Consider the following 10,715-nt stretch of genomic DNA (forward strand, 5'->3'; position numbering starts at 1 on the left):
ATACTCTACAAAATAAAAGCCTTTATGTTTTACATAGCAGATAATTGCTGCATCGGGCTTAAAACTACTGCTGGGATTCAACCTGTCTTGGAAATGGGTCTACTTGATCCTTTCAAAATAAAGCTTACTGATATGTTAAAAATAAAACCTCATCACTCCTTAGTTACTATTTGCATATTAAGCTGTATGACACAGAGCCAAGGAGAGCGACAGAAGACAGTTTAGAATATTTTATGAATTTACAAACATCAAGTAAAGGAAGTCAACTAGACTCAAGAAATCTCCCAGAAGGCCTTCTGAGGACAGTGACCATAAAGAGAGACAGTTTTAATACAAATCACAGTATGTAGAAATGCTTATACAAACTAACTCTTTTTACATGATTGAAAAGTAGACATTTGCTGTTTGTAAACTGTGGGCACAGAACGATCTCACCCAGTCTTCACACAGACAAAATACAGTTTCATTTCTGGTCTCCAAGAATAAAAGCTTTCAAAGAATCCAGAAAGGAACAAAACTGGTCCATCATATACTTACTGTGGACCTATGTTAATTTTAGAAGTACATAATTGGTTCTGTATTAGCCTTAAGGATTCAGCAAATTGAATAATGATGCTTTAGATATGAACTGCACAGTGTTTGGGGGTTTGTGCTGTTGCTATGCAACAAGAGTTTAAATCTCTGCTGATCTGAATTTCTTTTTCTCAGGTATTTTCTCAGTAAAATGAAAGATCAGAATTGTTCACTTCATGCAGAAAACATGAAATTTAAATGTGAAGGCTACGATACGTGGGAAGCATGACAAAATTGAACCATAAAACAGACTCTTCATCCAATAACACATAACACACACCAATCCGTTTTAAAGGACATGTCGGTTTATTTTTTATATTGTTTCGAAATGGGCTGAAACATAATTTTAGTGGTAAAGCTTCAAGAAAATATGAACCTGACGGAGAGTATGCAGGGCTCATACAAAGCATAATTAGTTTATAAAATTTAACCAATATCTCTGGATAATGTTTTTAAATAAAGAAAAAGAATAAAAGCCTTACTTAGTTGAATAACAGCAACAAAATTATGAATTATGAAAATATATATGCCATTGTATCCCAGCTGATATAAAAGCTGTACGCGCCAGCTGTCTAATGCTTTTGTGATGATGGCATGAAAAATAATTTCAGAACCTTTTCAACCTTTAATCTGAAATTGATCATGAAGCACCTTTAATTAGTAAGCGATCAAAGCATATTAAGAACAGCATAACAAGTGGCTGGAATAATGCCAAGGAATGTTTTTTTTTTGGTCTCAAACAAGCAAAGTTCTTCTTCTTTTTATCACTTGTGCTCCACAGATTATCACTGGATTGGTCCTGGGTTGTTGAAGAAGGGCTGCACTGTGGACCACTTATTAGCACTGTTGCTAGGTTGAAAATAGAGGTTCAGGGTTTAAATCCTGGCTGGGGCCTTTCTGCTTGTCGGTTGCATGATTTCCTCTATGAATGGGTGGGTTTTCTCTCTCTCTACTCAGCTTTCTTTTCAATAGCATGATGTTTATGTCTAGTAAGTCTACTTGCAACACCTCTATAGGTTAATTGATGATTCTGAGTGGGTCTAAAATTTTGGTGTAATCACGCATGGTGAATGACCCATTATGTGCCTGTATGCGTCCAGCCTTTTAACCCTGTAACATTTTTGCTAAGATCCTGAACAGCATGAGTGACTAAATAAACGGTGTAAAAAAAGGCCCAGTCCAACCATGACTTTGTTCATATGACACTCTCACTCAAAATTCTGACCTCAACATTTTTATATTTTTATTTGCCAGTAAGGCTGTTAGAGGATTGCTTTAAAAATGCAGCTGTAAAAAACTGTAGAACAAGAAGTCTGTTTTTTGTCTGTTTTGTTTCCTTTGCTTCAGGTTTTAATAAAAGGGTTTCTGGCAAAACAGGAAAACAGTTGGGTAATTTGTGTAAAATATATCAAGCAGAATCCTGACAGAATCCTGACAGCAGAAACTTTCCCAAGTTACATCGAATATACACTCACATTCACTCTGCAACACGGTAGTCAAAACAGTGTTACCATTTAATGAGCATCGTTTTAGCTCAGAGTTAAAATGATCTGAAATACGAGTCTGCAGCATGCAGTAAAACCACAACATCCAGATCCTGGTTTGCATCGACAAAAAAAAGCATAAAGCCATCTTTCACTAACAGGCACTTTGTTGACCAAAAATGACCAACAAAGGTATAAAAGCACATTCAATAAAAAACAATATGTGAAATTCTAAAGAAATGCTAAAACTACAAAATTAGATACCAAACACCGCAGACAATGAGATATTTTAGTGTTTTTACTTTAATAACCAATTTGATGCACTTACTTTCTTGAACTAGCTTTTTGGTATATATATCTACTGCTTTGTATCTAGAGACAGAATTGTTTTTTTTGTTTTTTTAATTTTGTGGCTCTAGTGGCCTTTATTTCACAGTATGTAGCCAGGAAATGGATTTGGTGCGCCCGCTCTACCTCTACATCATGCCCCCCAAACCCCAGAATTTTTTTGTCATTCCTTTCAGAATTGCTCAAGCTCAGTCACATTGGATGTGGAGTGTCTGTCAACATCCATTTTCAATGTTTGCCACAAATGTTGAGGTTGTAGCATATGAATAATGAAAACATATGAATATTCAGTGATCTAAAGCCCCTAATAGTAGCTTTGGGTTTATGTTTATGGTTGGGTTTTCTTCCAGAATTCTGCCTGTATTTAGCTCCTTCAATCTTCCCATCAACTGTGATCATGTTCATTAAACCATTTTTAAAAAAAGCATCCCCACTGCATGACGCTGCCACCATCATGTTTCAGTTTTGGTCTCATCTGATCAGAGTGCCTCTTTCTACACAGTTTCTGTGTCCCCTACACGTCTTGTGGCAAACTGCAAACAGAAATGGGCACTTTTTCAACAATTACTGGTTTACAGCAAATGCATAATCCATAAATGCCAGGGCCTTATTCACAAAGAATCCTAGGACTAAAAGTGCATTCTAGTGACGTCATTCTAAGAGAAATCTTCGAATTTTTCAAATTCGAAGATTTTTCTTAGAATTATCCCTCGGTAAGATAAAAGTTATTTACGAAGCATCTAAGACCTAAAGAGAGGGCCTAACGTGAACAAATGTTATGTGAAGTGAGGAGGACTTTTATTAAGCCTAAGAATGTCTTAAATAGGGAAGATGGCATACATATACCACTAATATACATATATATATATTTATATATATATATGTATGTATACCTCTAAAAGCTGTCCCATAAACAAACTGTCCACATTAGTTGGATTATCTTGGTAGGTTTGCAGTTGTGCCATACCTGAACAGAGCTCTGTTAGATGTTCAAACTTGGGATATTGATTAAGAACCTGGATTTATGGAAGCTGGATTTATACAGAGATTTCATTACATACAGTTGGACTATAAACTGATACAGTTACTTCTGAAGGCAGTTATGTTTTTTTTTTGGGGGGGGGGGGGGTATAAAAGCAAAGGGTGCAAAATACAAAAGCACATCACACTTTCTTTTTTGAAAACCGTTTTCGCTTTTCCTGCTTTAGAATATTCCGTTGGTCTATCACTGAATCCTAATAAATTGTTACGTGACAAAACTACTGTAACTTTGTAAAAGGGTCACTGTTCTGACCTTACACACACACACACACACAAACGTATATATATATATATATATATATATAGAGGGAGAGAGAGATAAATTAAAGTAATCTGCATCTTCATATAGTCACATTAAGCATTTCCATCAAGTTTCTTTTTTATACATTTTTTATATTACAAGGTGTTAGGGAAAAGTTCAATCTTATGTTCAGGCTATCTATTTAGAGGCTAAAGCTGTTTAGTGAAATAACTCTTGCTGGATGTCTTGTTTCGACAATCTTACCTTATTTCATATCTCCAATTTGAGACAGCCATTACCACAGGCCCCACAAAATGGGTCAAAAATTGATACAACTGATTCATGAAGCTGGGTTGAAAACCTATTTCAATATACTATTAATGAAAAACAGGATTTATAAGAAGAAAAAAAATTGCACACATCCTGATTGCAAACATCCAATAGTCACATCGGTATATTTATTCTGTATGACATTGACCATGGGCATCCGTATATGTGCAGATAAGTAAAGTAAGAAAACAAGAGGGAAAACGCTGTATATGGTAACTCAAGAAGGAGTCTTTTCTCAGCCACAGGCATAGTGTGAGAAATAAATATTTGATAAGAAGATGACCTACTTCCTGTGCCCTGAAAAGTTATGTGTTTTTTCCTCCTTGCACTACAGAGTCCGCTTCCCACAAGCCCTCCAGCGGAAAGAACCAAAGTAAAACCGAGGAGAGCCAGGAGAGAGGGAGGAAGAGGAGACTTAGAAAAACAAAATATGGGACACCATAAAGAGAAAGATTAAATGTGTACTTGGAGTGGATCTCATAGGTTGGAGCAGCTACATTTTAGCATGGTGGGCTGAATTAATTTATGAAAGCAACAAAAGTACTATGTTTAAACTATTTTGAAGGTTTATTTTGTTTTAGATTTTGAAGTTTATTATATTTAAAGGATTTTAGACCAATCTATCTATCTATCTATCTATCTATCTATCTATCTATCTATCTATCTATCTATCTATCTATCTATCTATCTATCTATCTATCTATCTATCTATCTATCTATCTATCTATCTATCTATCTATCAAGGCCATATGAATCCTCTAAAACATTAAAGGGTATGAAATCTTTATTCATTTACTTTAACGTGTTAAAACGTTAACAGCCCTTCTATTTTGCAGGATATCTGGGATGTTCCAAATGGGTGTTTGTCTGCATGGGAGAACTGAAGACCTATTCGATCTGAGATATTCCCACCAGGCTGTCAGATATGTACTGATATTGATGCTGTTAAAACAGCTATGCTGCTTAAGCAAAGGGCTGATAAATGGAATATCTGAGAAACAGATTCCCTACATAGCGTTTGTTCAGTTTCTATCTGTGGAAATGCAGATGTCCATTCAAATTTTGATATAATAAAATCTATTTTACGGCGGATCATCATTTTAATTGCAGAAACTCTTCCCAAGCTGTTTTCTTTTATTAGCCATCAACAAGCTTCTAGCATAAATCTCTGGATATTTAATCACACTTACCAAATCAAAGTTTTGTTATTTTTCTCGAACATAACGTATTAATACAGATATAGTTCCTTCTCTGTACACTTGCAAGAAAACATCTGGATACATATACAGATATAATGAATTTTCAATGCAGGATATCTCACCAAATACTTTTTATAACATCTTGCTAAAAAAAAAACAAGCTGGATTTCGGTGTAGAGAACATCTGGTTTTCTAAAACCACAAAGGGTTGTGTCAGACTGTGATAACAAGAATAATGCAACTAACACAAAGATCCATGTTTTGGGTGTTTGTTGGCTGTATTAAACACTGTTGGTTGAGTAGCTTAGGATAGATTCCAAAGTGGATTATGAAGAATTTCCAAGAAGTCAGACAGACATTTTCCCAGAGGGAGTGTTCCTGCTGCAGGGCTATTTACTATGACTGATGATCCACAAGTTATGTTAGATGCAAACAAGGCGGCAGAGGCTGAAACATACAAAGACAAGGACAAAGATCATTTGTAGAGCTCAATCCAGCATTGATGACTCACCACCAGTTTGATGTCTTATTTGATAGATTTGTTTCTGTTCACCACTTTTACTCTGCAGTTGTGTGACATGGCATCTCAGTAGTCATACAGATGACATACAAATCCAAAGCTATAAAGAGAACACTGAAAAACAGAGATAGACTTAGCAGAGGAAATCATTTTGTGACTTGTGCAGAACTAAATCTGGTGCTGTGTTTTTAGCATTGCGCCTCCCTCTTCATGTTGTAATCAACATCGTACCTTGAATCATGTTCCATGTGGAGTTATGGTGGAAATGCTTCAAATGGACCCATCATTAGCCACTCTGCTTGCGAATTGTTCTTGCTAGTTGTGGTGGGTAATGCAGGAGTTGTGTAAATTTGTCTAATCTGCCCATTTCAGTTCATGAGTTTTTGTTGCTGAATTATTTGGGAACCTAATGGCATTTAGCACATATACTGTATGGTTCAGATGTTTTTCTGTAAAGCTCACAGAATTAAAACACAGATAAAAACCCAAATAATTCTATTTGGGCACAAAAGCTGTACTTAGATAAATACTCTGTTCACATTTACTCTAATTGCATTATTGTTAAAGGCTGGTCTTCAGCTTGTTCTCAAACTATCAATATGACAATTCTTGATTTCAGACTTGCCTTTTGGTGACGTGGGGTTCCGGAGGTTTAGGTGAAGGGTATATGCTTCCCAGCTGCGAGGGTTATGGCTCTGTTAAACACTCTTAAAATGTTCATGCAAGTCTGTCATCTGTCCCTCTCATTCAGAATAAAAAGATGAGCACACAGATTTTAGTTTCACAACAAAATTTATTAGAAGAATAGTGGTTTTGAAAAGAAAGTTCTAGCATCCAGTGAATACTACCTTACACAACAATACAGCTGAAATGTGTGGCAAAAATGGCAATTTTCTTTTTTTTCTTTTCTTTTTTTTTCACCAAACTGAATATAACATAACCAGTAAAGTATTTTACACATGCACAAAGACAGAGATCAATCAATGTTGGCTGATGTTCAATGCAAAGCCATGGTCAAATCAAAGGAAACAATCATTTTTCATCTTTTGGTCAAACCCGAAAATCAGACATGAATTATTCAGTAGCCTAAACAAAAAAAAATGTAATTTGCATTAAAACAGAGAGGGAAAACAAAACAAAACTAACAAAAAATGTGAGTCAATCAAAGAAAACCTGATTTCTGTAATCCTTGTTAAGTGCTCATTTACATTGAGAGTAATAGTAAAGTCTAGAAGAATAAAAGTCCAACTCACAAGGTACAAAATAAGAACAAAACAAAAAAAAATATTATACATAAATAAAACTACAATATGAGAAAAATATTCTTTTTAAATTATACATTTTTTGTCAAACTGTAAACAGTAGATACTGAAAAATGAGGTCCTTGGGATATTTGGAGAAACTGTGTGTACGTATTTAAATAGGTGTGTGTGTGCATGTGTGTGAGAGAGAGGTAAAGTCCAGGTGGGACCAAACTGAAAAAGGGGGCTTGAGCATCCTGAGCATCGGCACAGCGCCCTCAAGGGCCGGCTGGACTGAAGGATTGAGGTATATATCGCCAAAAGAAAATCTCATCGAAGAAAGAGGGACGTAAAAAGCCCAGCAAGCCCCGCTATGGGGTGTCTAGAAACCACTCAACTACTGAGGTGAGGTTTCTGTTAGAAAGCTCAGCAGGACAATAACTGAGACTGAATACAAGATGAGGTTTGTTGTTGTAGCCAAATGATTCCAAAGCCCTGGACCACACTTCCTGCATCTGACCACATGTCATGGCTCCAAGCATTCAGAGCTTTCTATCTAATCTCAAAATTACCTTCAGAAATTTTGAAAACAAATCCCAATAACTGATCACACGATTGACAATTTTCCGTTCATTTGAGGAGGTACAAACGTTTAGGTTAAATTCATTTTACAATTCTGACAGTGAGAGCTGCTTATTTATGTCATTTGTTGGAAAAGACTCCACAAAGCCATGGTATGAACTGAGAGTTGTGCAGCAACACAAAGTAAAACATGCAGCAAAGGCATCAACCAATCACAGCAGACATGAGTGGCCCTTTCATATGTCAGAGAATTAACAAGAAGAGAGCCACTGTAGAAGCATCTTGTTTTTTAATTGATAAACCGTGGAACAGATCCTGGATTCATTAAAGCCAAATCTTTGTTGTGGGGTCACCTTAAAGGTTTCAAACATGAGACTCTGACCGCACACCCCCAGATGCCTGCATGGACACTCTGCACAGAGCAAAGGCCATGGCACTTGGGTCAGTAGGAAAATAAGAACTCGTAAAGATTCATTGGTTCTGAACTGGGAATTGAGACATTCATAACAGAGCTCCTAACAAGATCAGGTGGTTAAAAAGGTAATTGAAGAGCTGTTGGAAACGAGACTCTGGGGGCAAAGTAAACTGCTTATGATCATTCAAGGTTTTGGCGGCACTTCATTTAAACTGTATCGGGTTAGAGGCCTCGGTGTTGATTACCAACCTGAACATGAGCGAGAGCGATGCTGTGAGGGATCCCTGAGGGTGTCTTGGGTGGTGTAATCTGGGTCTGAAAGGCGCCATGAGAGAGGCATCTCCTTCTACAGACAACAGGTGTATGTTCAGATATGCAGTTAATAAAACCTACATATGCCGCCTGGTAGGTCACATATATAATTGTGTTACAAAAAGCTGCTCTGAGGCTAAAATATTGATGACAAAACAAATCAAAAGTTGCAAATTTTCCACATGATTTCTTACAAATCCACACACTTTCACTCAGACACATGTAATTATTTTACACAAGGAAATAAAATACTCCAAAAGACCCAGAAACCACTAGGAAAGCTGTTATAGTGACAAACACCTCAGGTGCTCCTCCTCCTTCGGGAAAAGTCCTTTTTTTTTTTTCATAGGGAATATATCTTATATGCAAAACATTAGAATCTGTCTTGCTGACAACATCCAATAAAAAAGCACTTATGAAATACCCAGCCTTCTCAAACAGAAAGGACTGATACGGGGGGGGGGTATGTACACCAGCATGCAAAATAACCAACAGGGTCAACTTCTATGAAACTGACCAAAGCATGAAGGAGGCGTGGCTACTGCTCCCCCACTTCCTTCATCAAAACAGTCGGAACCTTTCAACATGGACGGACAAACACGCAGCGCACTGCCTCCATGCCTTCCTACACACTTCCGCCTCACCTGTAAAAAAAGGCAAGTAAGGTGGATGATGGGTAAATCGGTTCTATATACAACTTTTCTAAAGGAACCTTACCTTCCCTCTACATACACATGTGACCGCATGTCAACTGGATAAATACAATGTCTGCTTTACAAAATAAACCCACCCACCTGTTCCCACTCCTGCTCCACAGAATCAAACTGGACTACAACTACACAAGATTCTACTTTTACTACATCTTCTGTAAAAAAAGAAAAAAAAATATTAACAATGAAAGAAAATGAAAAATTCAAATCCCTATGCTACATCATGGGGTAATTACCAAGCACAAACTGAGTAAGAAAACAAACACCAAAAGCGACAGAGCGGGAGATATTTAACCCAACATTCTGCACTGGACTTCTGTATTGTTTCCCTGAATCGTCGATGGAAAAGGCCCGTCCTTTTCCTTTTCAAGATAAAAGCATCTGACATAAGAGATTCTATATATACATATGCATTTGTGTTTTTGTGTCTATGAGGGGGTTGTATAGTTATATCTATGTGCACATATAGAGTATTTTTATTCTTAAATATGTATAGGTAAATTAGAGGTTTGTAGTGTTTATGTATTTTTTACATTCAGTTTTTAATAAAGATGGAGGATAGATGAAGAAGCATACAAAAGGAGAAATGCGGGAGATGTGCGACTTCAAGTGTTCTCCATGTTGGCCTTCATAGTACTAGCAGACCCACTCTGAGGAAAGGACAGTCCCCATGGAGCCCCAGCAGGGACTGCATACAAGGATCTTTGTTCGGAGAATAACCAAGGATTGGGCTGCAGAAAATTCTATCCGTGTTAATGCAGTACACAGGTTAGGACATGAAACCAAAGTGGAGAAGGAAGCAATGGAAACAGCTTCCATTGCCTTCTGGTATGGCTTTTTTTTTTGGTGTGGTGAAAAAAAAGAAAACCAGATGTGGTTGGGGGGATGATAAGAGTGCTTGGGAGATGGCCAGAATTGGACAATGTATAAGGGTCGTCAAGGTTACATGGATTTCTTTTCTGAGGTATTCTGTGTTGTAAGTTTTTTTTCTTTACATTTTTGCACACCCAAAATAAAACACAGCAGGATGGAAAATATCATCAAAGACTGAGAGTAGGAACAAACAAACACAGTGTTACTTTCCCCTTAGCAGACTTAGTGGGAGCGCTCGACTCCCTGCAGCACCGCTTGATTTCAACGTTTGGGAAGGCAACAGTCGTCGACGTTAAATCTCTAGAGGAAAAAAACCGACAAGGTGGCCCGTCAAGTAAGCTCGGCATGGGCCTCCCCTGGAAAGTTATTCAGATTTACAATCCTTGCTGTTCATAAAGCACTGAAAAAAGTATTTGGCTGAAAATAACGTACAGAATCAGTCGATAAAAACAAGAAAAATAAGAGTCAAAACTTTGTGGGCAGTTGTTCTTCCTTCAGGAGCAATTGCCAACATGACATTTAATCTTGCGTACTTGTCTGAGAATATTCTTCTCACCTGCCAAACCTCCTGTCTGTACACTGAACTTCCATATCTGCCCAGCGAGCGCTGCTCTGTCTGACCTGCCTATCGATCCTACTCAGGATCCAGTGTTGCTTTTCAGTTCGACTATAAATACACCGGCCGATGTGAGTATCTGCATGTAGTGTAGACTTCACAAATTAAAGGTAACAGAGAAGGTACATGGCCATTAAATACACTGCAAATTAAGTTTAAATCCTATAATAAGCAAAAACAGTTCAGAACATTCGATTTTAGGAATTTCAATAAGACAAAAACCCTGCATA

General features: G+C 37.2%; 1 long non-coding RNA gene across 1 annotated transcript; it reads left to right on the forward strand.

Annotated features, from left to right (window-relative positions):
• Positions 1-234: 234 nt before the first annotated feature.
• On the forward strand, positions 235-5,022 carry LOC124868157. The gene is made up of 3 exons (XR_007038254.1): positions 235-342; positions 4,352-4,525; positions 4,854-5,022. It is a non-coding gene; the product is annotated as an uncharacterized LOC124868157 (long non-coding RNA).
• Positions 5,023-10,715: the final 5,693 nt, after the last annotated feature.

Source organism: Girardinichthys multiradiatus, chromosome 5, assembly GCF_021462225.1.
Source record: "Girardinichthys multiradiatus isolate DD_20200921_A chromosome 5, DD_fGirMul_XY1, whole genome shotgun sequence".
Lineage (NCBI taxonomy): Eukaryota > Metazoa > Chordata > Actinopteri > Cyprinodontiformes > Goodeidae > Girardinichthys > Girardinichthys multiradiatus.